Source organism: Falco punctatus (genome assembly GCF_963210335.1).
Source record: "Falco punctatus genome assembly, chromosome: 3".
Lineage (NCBI taxonomy): Eukaryota > Metazoa > Chordata > Aves > Falconiformes > Falconidae > Falco > Falco punctatus.
This window is the reverse complement of record NC_137582.1, coordinates 63,848,660-63,858,373: the sequence shown is the minus strand read 5'-3', so window position 1 is coordinate 63,858,373 and position 9,714 is coordinate 63,848,660.

Sequence of the window (9,714 nt, the reverse complement as noted above, 5' to 3'; positions counted from 1 at the left end):
AAATCATTCTTCCTGGATGATATTAATAACTCACCAGCGACAGGCCTGAAGTATCAGATTAATTATCAGAAACTGGATGATACCTTCTATGTGTATCGCTAGTTTCTGTCCCTGTTTAACCAAGTACTTAGACACATAAAAATCCCACCTCATTCCAGAGCTAAGTACATGATTAAATGCTTTGCTGCATGGAGATGGACTGCTGAAATAAGACACTGGGCAGTATTTCAGTTCCTGACATCAGTCAGATCCTTAACCTCCAAAGATCCAAATAGAGACATATATTAACTTTACTGCTTTTCAAATCGAGCTTATAATATGTAGGGCTTTCCAGTGCTTTTAAGCTATTTTAGTCAATAGAGAAAAAGGCTTTATATAATTTGAAATTTCTGCTACCAAATTAAGGAACCAGTGGACTTTTCTTCTGGCCTGCAACATTATTTAGTTGCTAATCCGGTTGTTTTCTGGAGACTGTAGCAACCAGGTTCTTTATGTTACAGCCAGTTTTATCTTATCCAGTAAACTAATTGTCACTACTTACCACAACAAAGAGAGTGAAGTCAATGAAAGCTGTTCACTTAGGGGAAAAAAAAAAAAAAAAAAAAAAACAAAAACCAACAACAAAACAAAACCAACAACAACAACAACAAAAAATCCATTATTTTCCCTTCATGAAGCTTTTTTTCAGAAAAATGAGCTGATCAAAGACATTCATTCCTTAAACTTCTCTGGCATGTAGCATTAAGTTACGACATCAACCCTTAGGTAAAAAGTCTCTACCTGCTACATACCTTGAAGTTATCAATGATACTAAATCTTATGAAGTGAAAGTCAAAGATCTTTTGGTTACCCTGTGCTGGAGGAATGTTTAAAGTGTCACCTCACACAGATAAAAGAGGGAAAGGCAAGAATTTACTCAGGTATCAATGAACAACAAACTTCCTAGCAGATTATGCTTTTATTTTTATCACAGAAACTTCAATCTCATTCTTTGGGGGGAAAAAAAAAACCACCCAAAAAAAACCCCAAGAAAAAAAACCTAAGGGAGGCAAGGGGGAAATATCAGTATGGGCATAACCTTGGTTTTCCTTGAAACTCAATTCTGTTAAACACAAATCCTCAGATTACCTTTACAGCGTTCACCATGTTACCAATCATGTTTGTTCAATATAGTACTCTTATTTTTTTTTTACTTTTCTATAAAACAACAGATTATTCAGATACCCTCTCTAAACCATTAAATCAGTCTAACCATTTATTAAAACATCTTGCAAATTCCTCAAAATGTTGGGTTTGGGGTTTGGGGTTTTTTTTGGGACATATTTCTTTAGCAGTAGAAAAAATCCAAATGTGACAAGGAATAAAGCTCTTCTATGTAAAAAGCTGGTCCTATAGACGGATCCCCACTGGGCAGGTGGTTATTTTTAATAGTCTGACCTAATTCCTTAGTAGTGATCCAGGGATAGCATAAAGCCCTATGGAGGAACTGGTCTATTCTGTTGAAGTAACAAGACAGAACACTAGACATTTGTAACAGCAACATTTTTGGTCTGAGTTCAGTCTTAACAAAGCCCATAAACATCTGCTGTCACAACAGTTAAGGGTTCTGAGGATGGGAAGACTTATTATGACTGACCTATTATATGATATCAAGCCAAACTAGCCATCTTTAGGAGCTGAGGAAAGTCTTCAGAAAGTGTTTTTTTGTATGACTACTGAGTTGTTCCTGATTTTTTTTGCAGCATTTCCTTGCTTCTATTTTCTCTTTTCTCATAAAAGTCTCTAACCTGAACTAATCAAATTGCATTATCTTTTTCTTTCCTTCCCATCTTTCTCCCATTCTCATTCTCTTGGTTACCCTTCCATTTTGCATTTGATCTTTCCAGAACTACTAAGATCAGAGGCTGTTAATCAATCTTAGAAGTACAGACTACAGATTTCAAAGACATGAAATCTATTTTTGTTCCTTTTGCATTCAGTGAAGTTTACATCAGTTTGAATCCAAGATGTGAGGAGAATCTTGACCACAACAAACAGATTCTCATAGGCTGCTATTACAGCACAAAATGGCAGCCATGCCTAAGAAAAAATAACTGGACAAGAAATTCTATATAGTACTAGCTACATTTAGTCCAATTTCTATTCTTGCATTCACCAGCTTGCACCGTAGCAGATGGGAAATGCATTTGAAACTAAAACTAGTAAACTTTCCCTAGTGAAATTCATTAGAAAATTGTCAGGGACAAAAGCAATGTTCTATAGTTAGTTTTCTATCAGCTAAAACCGAACTTTATACATCCTGTTCTCAAAGACAGGCTGCATCCATCTCTTGGATGGAGAGTAAGTAAAGTACTGTTCTACCACTCCACAGTGCTCTGTCAGAGTAAGGGTTGTTTCCTCAAAATGGACCATTTTGTACAAAGTTTTCTGGTAAAAGAAAATGCAATGTATAATGGTCAATTCACTTCAGACACAGTACTCAGCACCTTGCTTGTTTTGAAAACAAAGCTTAAGTTCTCAGACTTTTTTAACAATATTTTTTAAACAGTCCAGAGAAAATAATGTTCTAATCTCATGAATGCAGTTCAGTCACAACCGATCTTACTAATATCCACGCTCAGTGCACCAATCACCCAAACTGAAATACTGGGTAAGGTTCCTGAATATTCTCTCATGTCCTAATACTCCATTGCTTTATGACAATATGAAAACAAACTACGGGAAAATACAGTCAATGAGTTTCACTCTCTTTATTGAAAACCCCAGTTTAAGATGTTGGTACATGTTTGTGCATAAATTATACCAACAGAAGAATATGTTTTGTTTCCTCTAACATGTCAGTTGTGCATGTTCCTTAGGATACTCAAAAGAGAACACACACTGAGTAACCTGGAAATGCAACTCTACTCATTGTACCATGTTCAAGACCTTGCGGACTTCTGCAAGAACAATCAGCAAGTGAAATGGTTTCCATGTAAACCTATTTCTTAGAGATTTTCCTATGAGAAGTTAAGGGACTTGGTGTTTAACAGGCACGTTGTGATTGAAGTTATGGTGTTAACAGACAGATAACTATTAACTCATTTTCAGTGTAAGGACTATGTCTGAGTACATATCCTAAGAGTCTAGAAATCTTCAAGTAGACAACATAGGAAGATGTTTCATATAAAAAATATATTAGGCTGGGGATTGGAAGAAGGAAGTCTTCCTAATCAACATGGCAGCTACACTTGGGGAAATAGTTTTGTATTTATGTGTGTCTATTTCTGCTCTCACTTTCATTTTTTTAATTCTACCAAGATTATGCAGTTTTAAGACCAGAACTGTTCCTCAATATATTTTTAAGTAGTAGGTCTGAAAACTCAAGTGTCAGTGCCAAAGGGCTAATTTAATATATACAATAGAACAACAATCTCATATTTCATTACACTGTATCAATGATTTACTACCTGTTTAATACTAAATTGACTCTTGAGGATCTCCCAAGCAAGAAATCCTATCAGTCCTATAATACCACTAGTGGAAGTCCAGTTAACAAACCTCATTTTTGTAAACCAAATAACAGCCTTATTTCTTCACAAAGTGGAAGAAATGGTCACCATGACTTGGTCTGCATGTGGAAGAGCGTATGCTTTTGACAGGTGTTTCAGTGTCTCTTGGACAACCTTTCATCCAGCCAGCTCTAACTTTCCCTAGCTGAACTTCCAGACAAGACTCCTTTATAAAATTGCACATGGATCAATTATATATGTGGTGTAATGTGTATATTTAATCTTTCTTCGGAGTAAATGGGGTTTTCTTAAGCATTAAGCACCATGTGAACAAATATACTTATGTGTTTTCAGTTAAGCATATGTTCAGGGACCCTGAGAAAGTACTATCAGTCATGCTACAAATGCAGAAGCAAAATTTGGTAATGAATGCCAAAGAAAAAAAAAGTACTCAACCAGGACATCCCACACTAAATACTATTATTTACCTCCACCCAATCTTTTTAAGTATTTCCTGTCAAAAAATAATATTAATTAATACAATAAAACTATGTGTTCCACAGACACTTTGATTTTTCAGTTATCATGTAAAATAAATGAAAGTTGCTTGCAAGATATATTTTCTGTTAATACTATAACTCATTCATTAACCATAGGAGGTCTTTCCAAAATCTAAGTATAATTTGGTTTTACCAGCTTGAGACTTTTTCTTCTCCTTTGTGATTTTTCTTTATACATATTATTATTTTTGATTTATATAGCATTGTTCCCTATGTGATCATGGTGCTTCAAGAAATATCAGTGGAGTCAAAATGAAAGGGAAGACATTTTAATTATTTGTAAAAGAGAAAAACTCTTTAGTGCAGGCACTAGAAAGGGAAATGAATAGCAGCAGGATTCCCTTGGCTGTAGATTTTCAGCAAAGGTCACAAATTATTTTATCTGCAGAACTGCTGATCATAAAATCTTACTGAGGACAATGTGAACTGGAAGTGTTCAGCACAGTACAAAACTACATCATACATATGTCAATAATCAGATGAGAGGAGGTGAAAAACTCTATCAAAGTATAGATGATATGAGAAAAACAAAATGGTAAGTATATACATCCAACATCTTGAGATCTGAAGGGTGAATAGTTTGATTTGAATGCAAATCTCACTTTCAAGAATATCTTCTGGGAAGCAACAGGTAAAAAAAAATATATAATTCTAGTCCCTGGGTAGTCCAAAAGACAAAAAACATTAATTGGGGGCCAAACCAAAAGGACAATTTTGGATTTACATACAGAAATATCTACCTCATCCTTAAGTTCTATGTTGTAGTCTCCATAAAAAATATGAACATTTAAAATGGCACATTTCTAAATAAGACATTTTGAAATTAAAACAACAACTTTTACAGGCTTCCTAATTAAAAAAGGGTGAGATTATTGTAGATACAGTACTGATTTGCCAATAGATTCCCTTAACTTAAAATGTGTTTTCCAAAAATTTCATTCTGGGATCTTCAGCTAAAATGTAATCTACAATCAAGGAAGTATCACTAGTGAAACCACAGATTTCAAGCAGATCCAAGCTCATTTTTCCTATGATGCATAAAACCCATATCATCTGTCCTGATAAACCACATCCTCACCAACCTCACCATCCTCACCTTTTGACAACACACCAATTTGATAACCAATTTACGCACTTGTTTTGTGTGAACCCTGACCTGTCTTTTGCCTTTATTCCTTCCTTTAGCGTATGTTTGTTTGGCTATTCTGTTTTAATCTTAAATTGTAAATATTTCTTGTTTGCAAATACTGAAGAAAGTGGGATCTGGGTCAGACATAGTAGCTTTTATGTCACCAGTATAAAGATTAAAATAATGATTAACTATAGCTATAATGAAGACATTTATTTGATATGCAAAACTTGGCACAATGGTATATGGTGAAGTATTTTTAATTATATGTTATCTATTTCTGATTTCTACAAAGCCTACGTCCTTTATCTACATAAGTGGTACTCCTGGAACAGCATTTTAAAAGCCTTGCTTTCTAAGACAAGGTTATGCATTTTTGCATTCCTATAATGTATGCTTCTCTTTCTTTTTTATTTAAAAAAGAAGAGCTGAACCATGAAGCCATGACTGTGATAAATGTTCCATGCTAATCAACACAACAAAACAACACAAAAAACTCTTTGTAAGAGAGATACGGAGACAAATAAAAAGTAATGACCGTTTGTCTTGACAGCAGGATAACACAAGTAAAACACATATTTCATATGTAGAAGAAGATCTCTTAAAGACATGTTTTTGCATGGCCTGAAGCATTCTCTATTCCTTTCATCAAAATATTTCAAACACACTTGAAATCCTAACTTGAAGTGTTTTTTATTCACTTGGAATTTCTTGATACAAATTATTTCAGCTATGGTTCTGATGAATCCAGTTGGTTCAATTAAACTAATAGCTTTTTATTATGCAACAGAGACTGAATATGAATACTTGGTGAATGTGTCGGACCACATTCTCAGAAAGGTAAGGTACTCTGATAATTTTTTAATAGTGTTTCCTGGAAATAGTAATTTTATTGATTGTCTGAAATTTTTATCTTGTTCTTTTCTAGTTGTCAGGGAGGGAGGATGAGGTTCCTCTTTCAGTGATTTTAAAATAGCCAGTAGGTTAATTTTAAATGAAATATCTTGCTCAGGTAGTAGTGGGAGTGGACAGCATAGCAGGTAAATCATGAAAACCTGTTATCTTTTATGATTTGCCTTGGTCTCATTACATTGTTGAAGAAGCAGACAGACTGCCTTTGCCAGTTTGAAATTTTCTGGCTCACATTATTTTCTCACTGAAAGCTTGAAATGCACACAGTTGTAGGAAGCTTTAATTTAAGTAGCTATCTATTTTAAATACTTTGGGAATTAGATTATTGGCTGGTTTTGAAGGTGGCTGCAATTTATGTTGTCAACAGTAACATTTCCATGACGGGACAGCTACACAAATGATGAACATGGACTATTCCCTACCAAAATTTACATAGGGCTTTACAACAAGTGGTACAGAGCTGAGCCACTCCCAAATACTTCCACTGATGCATATTTTAATTATGTAGCAAAATCATCAGCTACAGTCTTGCCAACTCTAGCTCTCTGGACTGATACCATTACCCTACCATACCCCTTTTGGATGCAGCTGTTTTATTCAGCAATTCTCCAGCTCTGGCAGGCATTCAGGAGGTGAGCTTGTTAAAAGATCTTGAATACCAGTCACACACAATCCAGCCAATAAAAAGGAACAAAAATTTTCCAGAAAAAGATTACTATAAACTATAGTCTTAATTTGTTGCAAACAAGTATGTTGGGAAGGATTTTGTTTTTATGCAGCGAGGTTTCAGTAACAGTGTAAAATTGGATCCATGCATGAAAAATTTTCAGAGGGGTCCTGGATTTTCCTTTTTGTATGAAAGGTGCCTGCAAACTTACAAAGGAATCCTTATAATTAAGACTCAGATATGCCAGGAGGGAAGAAGAGTGGTGAGCAGGGAGCCATTGACAAAGCTTTGGATTTGGAAATTTTGAAAGATTTAGAGAGAGAAACCTTCACCTAGTAGAAGGGAAAGCAACATCGGTCAGGGGGGTACAAGGAAGGGTTGTTTTAATCTAAGATAAATTGGTATCCCAAAGACTTTCTTGGGGTTACCCAACAACTCTAAAGTGGTAGTTTACTTGTGTGTATAGCTCTCAGCTCAGCTCAACGTGAATTTAATTCTTTTTAATTGCTGACCTATCTGTAATTTTCTCAAGCCTTACTTTCATTCCCTTTAGATACAAGCCTCACTGAGAAGCATTGTATTACAATCACCCTTCTTTTTTAACAATTTGAAAATCTTTCAGTAATAACCAATTTATCCCAACTTTTTTCCCCCTAAATTATATTCTTCTGTAACTGAAGTTATCAATAGTTCCTGCTGCTACACAAAAAATAAAACAAGGATATGAAATATAGTCTCTGTTGGATGTAAAAACACATCAACAATCAGCCATGTCTAATTGCATTGAGTCCAGGAAAGTTAGAAAATGCCTGTTGCTAACAGCAGCCAAGTGGAGTTTGAGATTTCCCCACTCCACACCTCTCACCCCCCTTTTCAATCGTATGTAATAGCATATTTTTTTACTGTAACTATTACTGTTGCAGGTTATTCAATTTGTTCTATGCAATATAATTGTCACTGGAGGAAACAAGAGGGGAAAGTTACTGTTCTGTCTAATTTTCTATTACTTCCTCATGGAGAACTCATACCTTCCCACCCCCTAAGCACAATTCTGTACATTTTATTTGTGCCACCACACTGGTCATAAGACACAATAAGGCTTATCTTTTTCATACCTCTCTTTTCTGTAAGGGTGGTATATAAATCACAGCAGAGTTGCTAACAACGTGTGACTGACAGTCATGCTTGATAGACAATCTGTGATCCTTTCAGCCTTTTACTAATAAGCTCATTAGGATTGAAGGGCTGAAAATACTTTCTAGGATATAGCAATGAACCTCTAGCAAATTCAGTGCATGTCTGACCACTCAAACTTTAGAGAATCAATCTTTCTTCAATCAAAACTTTGTCAGGTTCTGCTGAATGTCTTCTGAAGGTTACCGTGTTTTTTTCTTTTCTCCTGCCGTCTCTTTCTCTCTCTCACTCTTTTTTTTTTTTTTTTTTTCTAATACAGGATCCTTCACAAACCCAAAAAGCCTTCCAAAGTGATGTAGGTCAAGGTGAAATGAATCTGAACGCATTTTTTTTTCTTTTCCAAGCTCAGCTTTTGAAAACCTTGTAAAAGATTTTTGCTCTTTTTTTTTTTTTTTTTTCACGGTATGACATTATTTTGGATGAACTTTTCAATAAGCATTAATTTTAAGAAAAGCCTTAAGATACCTACAGCCTATTGACACTGACATTTAAACTGAGATTTCCAAAATGCAAATGGAAAACTACTCGAACAGTGACTGTATAAGCTACTTCACAGTTCCTTTTCATATTCTGATTCTGCTCAGAAAATTTAAAAATCCTATTTGGCACACAACCACATTTTGAGGCCTTAAAATTAATTTTGAAAAAAGAAAAAAAAGACTCTAAAAAATAACACTGAGATAATAAATCATAAGAAGAAAAATAAGTTAGCACATCAATACGATGGTAAATAACTTAAAGGTGATCTCTTTCTGGATTAATTAATATATTTAAATGACCAATATGATTGAAAATTTATTGACTGAACAATAGTTACATGACAGAAACTAATAAAGTGTTCCAGGGAATGTGGCAGGTTAGTTTTTGGAGAGATTTCTTCCTACATCTTCCTACATAGGGAACTATATCTCTTAGCTTAATGGGGAACTGTAGCATGTGGTACTGCAGTCTTGATTTCTTGTGGTCCTGCTTTTTCATGTGACTGAAAACTGATTCTTATTCTGGCTCATGAGCTACAACCGATATTTTGTTCTGTAAGCTAAAGCATAGTCCATAGGTATGGACTTTCTGTCCAATAAATCCAAACCAGCATAAAGGAAATGCAAAAATGTATGCTCTTCTTCACTTTATCTCTGTTTAAAACTGATCTATTTTTTAATCATCTCCTCCTGACTCTCCTGGTTCATTCTCTTTTTTTCCTATCTTTGCCATCTTCCTTTTGTTCTACACTTTCAATTTCTGCCCACCTCCCACCCCCCCACCCCCACCCCCATCCCTTTTTGTTTCCATAAAAGCAAAATTTTCTGCCTCCTCCTGGGTTTTCCTTTTATTCTACTGCTGGTCTTCTGCATCCTGAGCTTTCCTTTTCTTTTAGGCCCTTTCCTTCCTCTGACCGCTTCAGGCTCTCTTTTGCATTAAACATCCCTTCACTCTTCTAACCCTGTTCTATCCTATCTCTGAAGTTTCTCTTCTTTCAGCCACAATGGGAGGTACAGCTGAATAATAATTATGGAGACAGAGGAAGAAGCTGCAGTTTTCATAACAAAACTACAAAGTCTAAGTGGGTTGATGTAAAAGAACAATAACATCAAGCAGTCAATAAGTAGCACTAACAAATCAATGTAGATAGTGAAAGCAAAGAATTAGACAACAGCCTGCCTCTGGCAATACTTACAGATGCCAGGATTAGACTGATGACAACTTGACTGATGACCGGAATGTCTATGGCATTCCTTTATATTTTTTTTTCTTTTTCCTTCT